This window comes from Pseudophryne corroboree, chromosome 10, assembly GCF_028390025.1.
Source record: "Pseudophryne corroboree isolate aPseCor3 chromosome 10, aPseCor3.hap2, whole genome shotgun sequence".
Classification (NCBI taxonomy): domain Eukaryota; kingdom Metazoa; phylum Chordata; class Amphibia; order Anura; family Myobatrachidae; genus Pseudophryne; species Pseudophryne corroboree.
Genome location: NC_086453.1, coordinates 249,182,959 through 249,197,945, shown reverse-complemented (window position 1 = coordinate 249,197,945; position 14,987 = coordinate 249,182,959).

Genomic DNA, 14,987 nt, shown 5'->3' with positions numbered 1-14,987 from the left:
CTGAACTTTGTGCATTGCCAAACTGCACTTTTCCTACCATAAGTTCTAAAAAGAGTTGCAAACATAATTGTTTCTATGCAAAGTGCTTTTTTTGCATTATCTGTTTATTTGCATGTTTTCTCAGTACACACGAACACCACAATAATTAGCGCTTGCTATTGACAAATTATATTTGAAAGTTAGCTGATCAATATATTCAGCGCTTGATGTTAATACACCTATTCTATTCATCCAGCTACCTCTTTGCACCTCTTTTTTTCTTTGCATTATGTGCTCTTTGGGGCCTAGTTTTTAAAACTGCCATCCTGTCTGCCACTGCAGTGCCACTCCTAGATGGGCCAGGTGTTTGTGCCGCACACTTGTGTGACTTAGCTTAGTCATACAGCTACCTCGGTGCAACTTTTAGGCCTAAAAACAATATTGTGAGGTGTGAGCGGTTCAGAATAGACTGGAAATTAATGGAAATTAATGTTGTTGAGGTTAATAATACAGTAGGATCAAAAGTACCCCTGAATTCTGTGATTTTAGCTATTTTTATGTGTTTTTTTTCAAAAAGTATCCAGATCCAAAATCAAAACCAAAGCCCGAAAGGGTGGTTTTGGCAAAGCCAATCCAAAACCAAAACACAAAATCCTAAAAGAATATATATATATATATATATATATATATATATATATGTGTGTGTATATATATATATATATATATATATATATGTATGTAATCACTAGAAAAATTCTCCTTAGCTCACGGATCTGGTGTTGAACTCTAACAAGTCATACACATCCTCCACGGCCACGCCCAATGCATTTATATATATATATATATATATATATATATATTTATTACAAACAACAGGGACACTCACCCTCTTTTTATATTAAATAGCAAAGAAAATGTATTAGTTCAATCTTCAGGCACAGCTTTATAGATCCACTGTTTTAGGATTGTTAGCATGTCCATTCACATGGAATCTCCTTTCAAAACAATAATCCACATTGTACTTTGCAGGCTTTGGTTAATACTGATGCTCATCACAGCCATATTAATACAGCATAATTATATGAGACTCCAATCACTATGGTTGCATGCTATCTCTTCACAGAATACATCACGTCACAAGTTATGTCTGTCGACTTTGGCCACTTAACGTGCCTAACAAGACTCACATCTAAATTAAGCAAACTATTACAAAATCATTCAAGTACATGTGATTGCATAAATCACTCACAAGCCTTCACCGTATATCTGTCTGGCCGAACCTCCGGTGTGCGTTCCACCAGGCTGCGCATGTCCATTCATGAATCCAAGGGGCTGGGCTTTAAACCGTATAGCTCCATTATGGTGATGGACTGCACATGTCTCGGCTTTTCTATCTCAATGTGCATGTCCCATAGAGCGTAATTCAATGATGCTGTGCGGTCCAACTGTGTTCCACCTGAATTTGCCATTGGAGAGTACCAACTGTCTTCACCTGTGGTTCACACTTTAGTGCGCATGTGCCGCCGCTGACAGCTTCATGCGGTTCATCATGCATTCCACAAGTTCCTATATACGGGATTCCTTTTCAATATTCAAAGTATACCTATCCCCATAATTATCCAATACCCCATTTACACTATAGGCTCAGCGTTAGACTTATGTTTGAGTTTAGATCACACATACCTTCACAAAAATGCACAAACACCAATATTTATTACAAACAATTTGTTGATAGAAAAATATGGATTGTACATTAAAATACATACTCCCATCCCCCTAAAATAATACCATATCCCAACAACTATTGGATGCAATGAATTCCCACCAATATTCAAACTGGAGTATCATATTAGTAATAGTAAAGACCTACTTATTAATTTTTTAACTTTAGAGAATACATTTGAAGTTAATATTTTCATTCATCCCTCTTGAGGCAATGGTGTCTAAAGCCTCCTTTCTCAGTAACGTTTGGTCCCTGTCCCCTCCTCTCTCCAGGGGTGGGACATGATCAATCAGCATACATGTCAATGAAGCCACTGGATGTAGTTTTTGTAGGAAATGTTGGGCTACTGGTTTATCACTCCTGCCGTCACTGATAGCCTCCCTAATTGAGCATCTATGATTGGCCATTCTTTCTCTAAAGTTCATAGAGGTTTTGCCCACATAAACAAGGCCACACAGGCAGGTCAATTTATATATATATATATATATATATATATATATATACATATTACATATTTAGATGTACAAGTTAACCAATGCTTTATTCGTATCTGCACTCCAGTATGAGGATGCGAGAATGTCTTGCCTGCCAGCATCCCACTACAGGTTGTACATCCTGTGTAACGAAAACAACCAAAGTTTTTCTTATTCAGCCATGTCCTAGTGGACTTGCGGTTGAACCGCTAGAGGTTTTCCAATTGACCCAAGGCACGTTCAATAAGGCAATCAGCATATGTAGCATAATGTTTCAGTTTTATCCAAACTGTCTTCAAGATGTAACAAATATAAATGAAACTCACCAAAAATATATACCCCATCACCCTCCCCACGTGTGAATCGGCATCCACCAGTTCGGGGCGAGCTGCAGAGGAGTCATCTCGTATGCAGCAACTTCTGATGACATCATCGCGTTCTCCCAGCGTGCCGCACACCACGTGTGTAAACAAAAAACCCATCACCAGGCAATGGAGTCCTAACATGTATTGCTGAGAAAGACATAAAATACATAGATAGCAAAAATAGCTGAATAATAACCACAATATATAAATCATTATGGAATTAATAACCACAAAATATAGCAAATTACTTGCACACAGTATTCAAGATGAGGCCTCACTAGTAATTTATATAATGGGAGTATAATTCCCTCGTCCCTTGCATCAATTCCCCGTTTTATGCATGCTAATATCTTATTAGCCTTCTTTGCTGCACTCCTACTTTGGGTACTGCTGCTTAATTTGTTATCTGTGTGAACCCCTAAGTCTTTTTCCAGTACAGAATCCCCTAATATTACCCAATTTAGTATGTAGGTGTTATTTTTGGTCTTGCCCCCAGAGTGCATTACCTTACACTTGTCTGTGTTGAATCTCATTCTCCATTGCTGCCCATGCTTCCAGTACAGTTAAATCATTCTGAAGAGACTCAGCATTCCCCTCCGTATTTATAACCTTACACAATTTGGTATCGTCTGCGAAAATTGATACCATGCTCTCTAGACCTACTATTAGGTCGTTGATGAAAATGTTGAACAAAAGTGGTCCAAGTACAGACCCTTGTGGCACACCACTTAGTACTTTAGTCCAATTTGAAAATGATCCATTGACCACAATGCGCTGCTCACTATTATCTAACCAATTACTGACCCAAGTGCATATTGTGCTCCCTAGCCCTATTTCTTGTAGCTTGTAGAAAAGACGCATGTGTGGTACAGTGTTAAAAGCTTTGACAAAGTCTAAAAAGATTATATCCACCTCCTTACCCTGATCCAGGTTCGCACTTACTGTTTCATAAAAGCCAAGTAAGTTGGTCTGACATGATCTGTCCTTCACAAATCCATGTTGGTTCCTTTTAAGGACCTTATTTGCTTCAAGGAACTTTTGAATACTATCCCTTAGAATACCTTCCAATACTTTCCCCACTATAGATGTAAGACTAACTGGTCTATATTTACCTGGTTCAGCTTTGCTCCCCTTTTTAAATATCTGCACTACCTCCACTATATGCCAGTCTTTGGGAACCATGCCCGATTGAACCAAATCCAAGATCAAAAATAGAGGTCTTGCTAGTTCAGCATGCAGCTCCATAAGAACCATCGGGTGAATTCCATTGGGACCAGGTGACTTATTAATCTTTAACTTTTATAATCGGTCACAGACTACCTCCTCACATAAATAAGCATTTAGCAGTGGGACATTATCTTTGTTGAGATTTTGTGTTAGACTCAGCATTTGGCCCTCTCTGGTAAATACCGTTGAAGAAAAACTTGTTTAGTTTGTTTGCTATGTCATTATCATTTTTGATCAAGACTCCCCTCTTGTCCTTTAAAAGGCCTATAATCTCCTTCTTTAGTCTCTTGCTGTTGATGTACTGTCGAATTCCGAAAATATTACAGTACACACACATCACATACAAACACCACACAGAAGGCCTCTGTGTGCGTACTTATTCTGCCATGCGTGCACATATTCGCAAATTGCGTATGATCACTCATGCGGTCGTGCGTGTTAGCGCATGGTATGAGTAAATTACGGTAGTGTTTGTAATCGCATAAAAGAGCCATAAAAACACATTACATATTTAATCCAAATAGTGCACAATGTACACATAGCCCACATGCACCGCACCAGCAATTTACACTTGTTTATATGGTACAGCATCAAAGGGATTCACCTTTACAGGATAGGAGGGGACAGAACTAGGTTATAAGTTGATGTTTGGTATCCAGCTGTAGGGTATTTTAAGAGCAATATTCAGGTGTTAGTTTGCAGAAGATCGCATGCTCCTGCAAAAAGTTATGCACAGGAGCAGAATACAAATATTAACTGTATTTACCGTGCTCTTGATATGCGGCGGGAACCCAGAGGAGAACATCTGCAAATGCACCTGGACCAGACATCTCCCACCTATTCAAACTGACCTATGACCTATCCTGCACTGTAAATGACCATCCCAGTGTCCAATGGACAAAGAGATTACAGTTCCCATTGTGTTAGGTTTTGGACAAATGTATAAAAAGCCAGCTGCAGGCCAGGTCACTCAAAATCTCTGAAGATCATCTACCTTGATGATTGAGGACCGGACCGGGAAGCGCAGGTGAACAAACGTATGTACCATTGACTGTAGCCTTTTTCTCTAATTGTATTGTATTATGCTTGTAACCCCCTGCTAGTAAAGATAACCATTGGTGGGTTGGACCCAAACATAGTTTTTGAAATACAATTGGTGTCGTGCCCCATTTCCTGTTAAAGGTTTAAGGTATATTTCTATCACACGTGTAACTGCATTGTGCTCTCAGGGTGTCTCTGTATGTGTGTATGCACTGCGTGTCAGTGACGTGCGGTGGGGTGAGGCAGGTGAGGCAGAGCCTTTCCTGTCATAATAACGTTTGTGCCAACGTTTTGACTGTATAAAGTATATGAAAAATACAAATAATTTGTTTGAAATATCTTCTTTGCATTATTCTAATAATTTTTATAGCCAAAACTCTGAAGTGAAAAGTCTATAGCAGGTGAGGCAGTGCCTCACCTGCTTATCTTCTCCGCACATCTCTGATTAACACTACCCAAATTTCCAGGAGTTTATAATGCTGCACCTGTGTATAATGCCCAGATTTACCCCTTAGCTCATATATTGCATGTAAATCTGGCTCTGGTGCTAGCCAGTGGCTCCTAAGCCATTTTGCTCACCGCACGTCCCTGCTGCGTGTACTCTATACGTCCATCGTGGTGTGAGTACGCAAAGTGCGTATGGGGTACGGACCTTTGTATGCTAACTGTGTAAAAAGTACGTAGGGTAAGGATTAAAATACAGCGGCCGCAGCGGCTCGATTTTAAAGTTTACAGAGTGTGTTTTTAAGTATTGCTTTTAGTCCTGTAAGTAAATCAGCATTTTTCAGTTTCTACTTTAGCCGCTCTATTATGTACGGGCACATAAGTGAATACCCGTACATAATAAAAGAGTAAAGACAGCTTATCTGAGCAAAAGCATACAGCAAGAAATCACCCAATGCATTTCATCATGGAGGAATTTATCTTCTCTTTTGTGCCCGTGTTTTTCAATGTAAACTGGATAACACTATGTACTTTTTTTAAAATATTTTTTATATTATGGATCTGTATTAAAATTCTTTGAATACTTCACATGGTTGATGACTTCATGTGGATCATTACAAGAAATTAGATAAGCGATAAAAGTTATATCTACTTGGTATGGGTCTACCTTTATCTACATTGCACACATGGGTGGTGTTTATGTACTATTGCACTAGGAGGAACTCCTTTTTTGTATTTCGTGTGTGTGTGTGTGTGTGTGTGTGTGTGTGTGTGTGTGTGTATATGTGTATATATATATATATATACGAATATCACCACATCATGAGGCTCCAGCTGGGGCTATGTTGTAGATGAAACCAGCACTCCACAATAGTCAAACAGTTTGTGTCATTTATTGTGCAAATTCAGCAATATTATACCATCACAAGCGGGTTTGTCTGTGCAAATTCAGCAGTTTTGTAAACATAGTTCAGATATAGTCAAGTATCTCACATATCCTGTATGTGCTGGGGATCCATATCCTACCCAGCCTGATCTCCCAACAGCTGTTTCGGCTATCGCCGTCGTCAGGGGAGTTATTACCGCCAGTCTGCTACCCTTGTCACTTTATAACCCCTACATAATTAAAAACACCGTGCTCACCTGTTTCCACACTCCTCATTATCCCCGTCAGCTGGTGCCGAAAGGCGCGTCCGCCCCGCCGCCCGGACATCGCGGCGCTCAGTGCTGATGTCATCCGGCTCAGTCCCCTGTTGCCGGGCCACTCCCAATGTACACTCCGTCGCCTAGGTAACAGAAGACACCGTCATAACGTGCCACCCCTTAGTGACGCGAGTCCAGTGTTCCCCGCCCTTTTGACGAACGGAGATAAATTCATTGGTCCGCCTTTACAAGGGATCCGCCTTCAGTGACGTCAGCCCCCAGTCTCCTCGTATCCAGGTCACAGAGCCCCGTCGCCTAGCAACACCTGCAGCGGGGATTTAAAAAAGAGAAATGACGGAAACACAATAGTATCAACATCCATGAAATTCTAAACATTAAGCTACAAATTACCCTCGAAAATGTCTATTTACAACATATGGCAAGAGTCACTGAATACTATGTTCACAAAAATGTGCATGGCTGAATATCAGTAATTCATAATCCCATCAATAAATGTCATCAGTCATACACTGTATCTTATAGTTGGGATTTTTTGTCCCCACTATTTTACCTTCATGTTGTCCCCTATAGACAATAATCCCGACCATATAGGTAAATTGGTATACATTATAGCTTATATGGAGAAGGTATTCGCTCAAGGAAATCAGCTACTTTGAACAGCAGGCCTGATTCAGACCTAAATCCTATCTTTGTTTACAAAAAACAAGACAAAATTAATTCCTCATTTAGCCCTACTGGGGCCATAGCATTCAATTGGTAAATCCACCGACTCTCTTGTTTCAGTAACAGCTTGTTACGATCACCGCCTCTCCTGAGCGGTGGTATATGGTCCAACGGCATACACTTAAAGTCCTTTAGTTTGTGTCCACAACTCGCAAAATGCCTGGCTACCGGTGGTGTGTTAGTTTCCACTGATTGAAGAGCTTTTTTAATTGAAGACCGATGCATAGAAATTCGCTCCTTTAGCATGCGAATCGTTTTGCCCACATAGATCTTTCTACATGGACATACAATGATGTAGGTCACATATCGGGTTTCACATGTCATCCTGTGTCTCAACACATATTTATCCCCCGATATTGGGTGTATAAATTCGTTCCCCGTCAGCATAAAGGTGCAGTTGGCACAACTGCCACATTTAAAGGCTCCCTTCTGCAAGCTGAGCCAGTTGCTATTGGACACCGTTCCAGGACTGACATCAGCATGTGAGATACGTTCCTTCAGATTCCTACTCCTCTTATAGCTGAAGAGGGGTGTATTGGCGCAGAATCTGTTTAAGGACGGGTCAGTCTGGACTATGTGCCAATGCTTGAGTATCGATTTCTTGACCAAACCCGATGTGATGGCATAGGTACTTGTGAATACCAGCCGCTCGGCTTCTCCTTGTTTGATCTTTGGGATCAATAGATCCTCCCGTTTCAGTCCCAAACACTTGGTCACAGCCTCTTTTACCTCCACCGGATTATATCCACGGTCAATAAACTTCTGCCCCATATTTGCCAGAGCCTCCGGCAGTTTGGTTCGATCCGATGTAATGCGAGTCACCCTTAATAGCTGTGAATAGGGAAGTCCCTTTTTTAAAGGTTGCGGATGAAAACTGGACGCCATAAGGAGCGTGTTTTTATCGGTGGGTTTCCTGAAAATATTGGTGGTAAAACATCCCTTCTCAATCCCCACCATAACATCAAGATACTCCATGTTCACCCGACTATAACGATATGTGAATCTAATCGATTCAGGCCTGCTGTTCAACTTATCTACAAATTCTACAAGAGTTTTCTCACCACCAGTCCACAGCATGAACAGATCATCAATAAATCTAACATAAAAAATTATGTAATTTGAGAAAATTAAATCATTCATGATCTTTTCTTGTTCATAATCATACATAAATAAATTTGCGTACGACGGGGCCATGTTCGACCCCATCGCCGTACCATGTAACTGTAAATAAAAAGAATTATTAAACAAAAAATAATTTTTGTGCAAAATAACTTCAATTAATAATAATAAAAAATCAACTGGTGGACCCGCATAGTGTGGACTGGTGGTAATAGCTTTCCTCACTGATTCAATGCCGTCAGTGTGATCAATACTCGTGTACAAACTAGACACATCCAGAGTCACCAAGAGACAATCACTAGGCGGCCTGCCAAACTCTGTCAGTTTGTTAATGAAATCTGTCGTGTCCTTAACAAAATAGGGAGTATGTTGTACCACCGGTTGTAGGTGGTAATCTACATATTGGGACAGGGGTTGTCCTAGCGAACCTCTAGAGGAGATGATAGGTCTACCCGGAGGATCCACTAAACTCTTGTGCACCTTTGGCAAGATGTACAAGAGCGGGATCCTCGGGTAGTCCTGGGTAAGAAACTTCTCGGTCTGTTCATCAATCCATGCATTTCTGAGTCCTAATTGTATGATGGAATCTATTTCTTTTTTGTAGTTCAGTGTCGGATCAAATAATAGTTGTTTGTAGCAAGTAGTATCTGACAACTGCCTCATGACCTCACTAATGTAGTTGGTTTTATCAAGTATTACAATGCCCCCGCCTTTATCGGCGGGGCGTATAACAATCTGAGCATTGTCATTCAACGTTTTAATTGCAGCTGCTTCTTCTTTATTTACATTAGAATATTTAATTCTGTTCTTCCGTAAAATTGGTAATGTGTCCATTCTCACCAACCGCATGAATGTTTCAATAGATGCGTTTGATGAGGGAGGATCAAATGTGCTGGAAACTTTGAAAGGGGTATGCTTAAATTCAGCTGTAGCCCGTTTACTGAAAAACTCTTTCAGACGTAGCTGTCTGTGGAATCTGTAAAGCTCAACCTCAAAGTCAAAGGGCTTCTGACGATGAGTTTGAACAAATGATAACCCCTTAGTAAGCACACTAACCTCCGACTCAGTCAATGCATGGGATGACAGATTGAACAATGCTATTTGCGGGTCGACCTGTTCTTCTCTCTTTGGTTTTTTGTGCCTGATACCCCCTCTCCGACAGGGTTTTCCAGATCTCTGTCTGGTGGTACCCTGCTGCGAGTGGTCGTTTTTCCCCCTAAAAAATATTGTTTGGTTTTCCCGGAGTTATCAGAATCACTCTGTGAAGTGTTAGACTCAATATCTGTGAATTGTCTAGGTTGTCGTTTTCTAAATGTATGACTGGTTTGCCACTGGCGTCTATTGGTCTGTGGAATCAACCAGGGGTATACACGAAAGTCCCTATAGTCCTCTTTTACCTTCTTATATTTTCCTTTTTTGAATGCTAATAGTTCTGTCTTAAAAGTGGATACACTTTCATCTAATTTGGATAGCCAATCAGTGTCACTGTCAGCCTTAATGATCTCTAATCCTGCTGTTTCACAAGAGCGAATATCCTTCTCCACAATTTTAATGTCGGCATTCACCTGCTGGATAACCAAGAGCATTAAATCAAAGCTGCACTGATTTAAAATCAAACACCACTGTCTGCAGAACTCTTTACAATTACGTCCCAAGGTAGGTTGATTTTTAATTCTAAAACCTCTGGGAATTAAATTATCTTTATGGTACTGCGACAGTGTCAATCCATGCAGCTCAAGTTCTACCAATCTTTTACGCAATCTCAAAAGATGCATCGGTCTTCAATTAAAAAAGCTCTTCAATCAGTGGAAACTAACACACCACCGGTAGCCAGGCATTTTGCGAGTTGTGGACACAAACTAAAGGACTTTAAGTGTATGCCGTTGGACCATATACCACCGCTCAGGAGAGGCGGTGATCGTAACAAGCTGTTACTGAAACAAGAGAGTCGGTGGATTTACCAATTGAATGCTATGGCCCCAGTAGGGCTAAATGAGGAATTAATTTTGTCTTGTTTTTTGTAAACAAAGATAGGATTTAGGTCTGAATCAGGCCTGCTGTTCAAAGTAGCTGATTTCCTTGAGCGAATACCTTCTCCATATAAGCTATAATGTATACCAATTTACCTATATGGTCGGGATTATTGTCTATAGGGGACAACATGAAGGTAAAATAGTGGGGACAAAAAATCCCAACTATAAGATACAGTGTATGACTGATGACATTTATTGATGGGATTATGAATTACTGATATTCAGCCATGCACATTTTTGTGAACATAGTATTCAGTGACTCTTGCCATATGTTGTAAATAGACATTTTCGAGGGTAATTTGTAGCTTAATGTTTAGAATTTCATGGATGTTGATACTATTGTGTTTCCGTCATTTCTCTTTTTTAAATCCCCGCTGCAGGTGTTGCTAGGCGACGGGGCTCTGTGACCTGGATACGAGGAGACTGGGGGCTGACGTCACTGAAGGCGGATCCCTTGTAAAGGCGGACCAATGAATTTATCTCCGTTCGTCAAAAGGGCGGGGAACACTGGACTCGCGTCACTAAGGGGTGGCACGTTATGACGGTGTCTTCTGTTACCTAGGCGACGGAGTGTACATTGGGAGTGGCCCGGCAACAGGGGACTGAGCCGGATGACATCAGCACTGAGCGCCGCGATGTCCGGGCGGCGGGGCGGACGCGCCTTTCGGCACCAGCTGACGGGGATAATGAGGAGTGTGGAAACAGGTGAGCACGGTGTTTTTAATTATGTAGGGGTTATAAAGTGACAAGGGTAGCAGACTGGCGGTAATAACTCCCCTGACGACGGCGATAGCCGAAACAGCTGTTGGGAGATCAGGCTGGGTAGGATATGGATCCCCAGCACATACAGGATATGTGAGATACTTGACTATATCTGAACTATGTTTACAAAACTGCTGAATTTGCACAGACAAACCCGCTTGTGATGGTATAATATTGCTGAATTTGCACAATAAATGACACAAACTGTTTGACTATTGTGGAGTGCTGGTTTCATCTACAACATAGCCCCAGCTGGAGCCTCATGATGTGGTGATATTCGTATTGAAAAGTTTTTGACCGAGCACCCTCTTGGAGATCTTTCAGTGTTGTGCGGCCCACGCTGTCTATTATATATATATATATATATATATATTGCTCAAAAAATAAAGGGAACACTACAATAGAACATCCTAGATCTGAATGAATTAAATATTCTTATTAAATACTTTGTTCTTTACATAGTTGAATGTGCTGACAACAAAATCACACAAAAATTATCAATGGAAATCAAATTTATTAACCCATGGAGGTCTGGATTTGGAGTCACCCTCAAAATTAAAGTGGAAAAACACACTACAGGCTGATCCAACTTTGATGTAATGTCCTTAAAACAAGTCAAAATGAGGCTCAGTGGTGTGTGTGGCCTCCACATGCCGGTATGACCTCTCTACAACCCACACAAGTGGCTCAGGTAGTGCAGCTCATCCAGGATGGCACACCAATGAGAGCTGTGGCAAGAAGGTTTGCTGTGTCTGTCAGCGTAGTGTCCAGAGCATGGAGGCGCTACCAGGAGACACGCCAGTACATCAGGAGACGTGGAGGAGGCCGTAGGAGGGCAACATCCCAGCAGCAGGACCGCTACCTCCGCCTTTGTGCAAGGAGGAACAGGAGGAGCACTGCCAGAGCCCTGCAAAATGACCTCCAGCAAGCTAACAATGTGCATGTGTCTACTCAAATGATCAGAAACAGATTCCATGAGGATGGTATGAGGGCCCGACGCCCACAGGTGGGGGTTGTGCTTACAGCCCAACACCGTGCAGGACGTTTGACATTTGCCAGAGAACACCAAGATTGGCAAATTCGCCACTGGCGCCCTGTGCTCTTCACAGATGAAAGCAGGTTCTCACTTAGCACATGTGACAGACGTGACAGAGTCCGGAGACGCCAAGGAGAATGTTCTGCTGCCTGCAACATCCTCCAGCATGACCAGGTTTGGCAGTGGGTCAGTAATGGTGTAGGATGGCATTTCTTTGGGGGGGCCGCACAGCCCTCCATGTGCTCACCAGAGGTAGCCTGACTGCCATTAGGTACCGAGATGAGATCCTCAGACCCCTTGTGAGACCATATGCTGGTGCGGTTGGCCCTGGGTTCCTCTTAATGCAAGACAATGCTAGACCTCATGTGACTGGAGTGTGTCAGCAGTTCCTGCAAGACAAAGGCATTGATGCTATGGACTGGCCCGCCCGTTCCCCAGACCTGAAACCAATTGAGCACATCTAGGACATCATGTCTCGCTCCATACACCAATGCCACGTTGCACCACAGACTGTCCAGGAGTTGGCGGATGCTTTAGTCCAGGTCTGGGAGGAGATCTCTCAGGAGACCATCTGCCACCTCATCAGTAGCATGCCCAGGCGTTGTAGGGAGGTCATACAGGCACATGGAGGCCACACACACTACTGAGCCTCATTTTGATTTGTTTTAAGGACATTACATCAAAGTTGGATCAGCCTATAGTGTGTTTTTCCACTTTAATTTTGAGGGTGACTCCAAATCCAGACCTCCATGGGTTAATAAATTTGATTTCCATTGATAATTTTTGTGTGATTTTGTTGTCAGCACATTCAACTATGTATAGAACAAAGTATTTAATACGAATATTTCATTCATTCAGATCTAGGATGTGTTATTTTTGTGTTCCCTTTATTTTTTTGAGCAGTGTATATATCCACAAACATCTAGCGAGGCATTTTCAGAAATTTAAACATAACCTTGCATCATTGAGATACAAGATTATAGACCAACAGCCAGAAAATATTAGGGGAGGCGATCGAAATAGAGAGCTGTTACAACGTGAAGCTCGCTGGATTCACCGGCTGGGCACTACGGTACCTGGTGGCTTGAATGAACAGTTTAGCTTACAGTGTTTTTCTTAAATAATATGTATTATCTTGAAAAAGCACTTTGACATTTTCTTAGATTGTAATATCAAGTTGGAGTATAATGATATCTTTATAATAGTAGTACATCATGAATATCCATCTCATGTTGTCTCCATGTATGGTGATAATTTTTATTTATGTTGTTCACGTTTTTTGTAAATATCTCGTTGCTAGGTGACTGGCGTAGCTACGGGAGGAGCTGCGGAGGACCCCATGTGATGCGGAGTTACGTCATCTGTCCCCGACGGTTGCCAATGAGGTATGCGGAAGCGGACGAGCAGTGGAGAGACGGCTCAACGGGAGACAGAGTAGACGGCACGCAACACGAGTGTTATGAGCCACGGCTGTGGCTCATTCCTGTTTTGCATGTCAGTTAGGTATTTTATGTTATTCTTCTGTTCATGTTCCCCGTGGGTGTCATGGGGTGCTCGGAGCTCACCCTTAAGGAGGGGATACTGTTATGAACCACAGGTAGTGGTTCATTCCTATTTTATGTTTATAAGTTGTTTTGCAGGCCAGGATTTCTCGTTGCTCTGTTTAAGAATACTCTTGGTTGCTGCCGCTGGTGAGTCTGTGTAATTGCAGCTTGTTCCCATGTGTTCAGCCTCACCTGGCTGCTAATTGCATCTTGTCAGTCTGGAGTCATGCGACAGGGCAGCTGCATGACATTATTAATTAGGCCTCTCTGTTATATGCTGGCTCAGTGCTATTCACAGACGCTGGTGATATTTCTAGGTTTCCAGTCTGCTTGAGTTCTGAGCTTGGTTCCTGCTAGTTCCTGAGCTCCTGTGTAGCAGTGTCCGTCGAGCTGCTTCCTGTGTCGATTCCTGTGTCAGTCCCTGTGTCGATTCCTGTGTCTGATCCCGTGTCCTGCCGTGAGGCGTTCCTGTCCTGAGGTCCAGTGGCTTTGCCTGTGCCTGGTCAAGTTTCTGGCTTCTTGGTGTCCACCGGTCTGTCGTTTGGCATTCTGCCTGTCCTCCAGTTCTGAGAGTCTGTGTCAGCAGCAGTGGGAGTTCCTGTCCGTTTGCCAGTATTCGTACCGGTTCCGTGAGTAGCGGCTCTGCCGCGTCCGTCGGCCTAGGCCGCTGTATTCCGTTATTATTTCTGTCACTGGTGTCTTGCAGAGGGTTCTGCTTATGCTGTCACCGCCGGTACACAAAAGTATTGTGTCGGCATGTGGTCAGCATTTCCTTTGTTCTTTTCCTTTGGCGGCAAGCCGCACATACATTTAGTTTTAGGCTAGTTAGTAGCCCCTGGCTTTGGTTGTTTCAGTTAGAGGGCCCCTTGTTATCACCCTGTCTCGGTACACTCTTTGTCTCTCATTAAGACCTGAGGGGGCATCGAAGTTGGGCAGACGTAATCCGCCCTTCAAACGCGGCTGCCATGGGCTCAAGCAACCATAGTCTCGCAAGAGTGTACTGACAGCACGGGCGAGACAACGGAGATAGGGCGCCAGGGGCTATTCCCTTTCCATTCCCCTTTCCCAGCGTTACGTCCTGGTGCTCTGGACTCACTTCATAACATCTCCCTTGTTCTGAGCACCAGGAACCTAACAACGAGGTGGTGACGTCATCCAGACCCGATGCGCCGCCGCACCTTCTGGGAATCAGGCACGTAGTGGGATGTTAGTATAAATGTTTGTACTGTTAACACTGTCTTTTAGTTCTGACGAAAGTTGTACAATACAACTGAAACGTTAATCAGCTACAGGAGTGTGTCTCCCTTTTTTATGACGACTTCAAGTTCCCCATTGAGTGCCACCATTTGTGGAT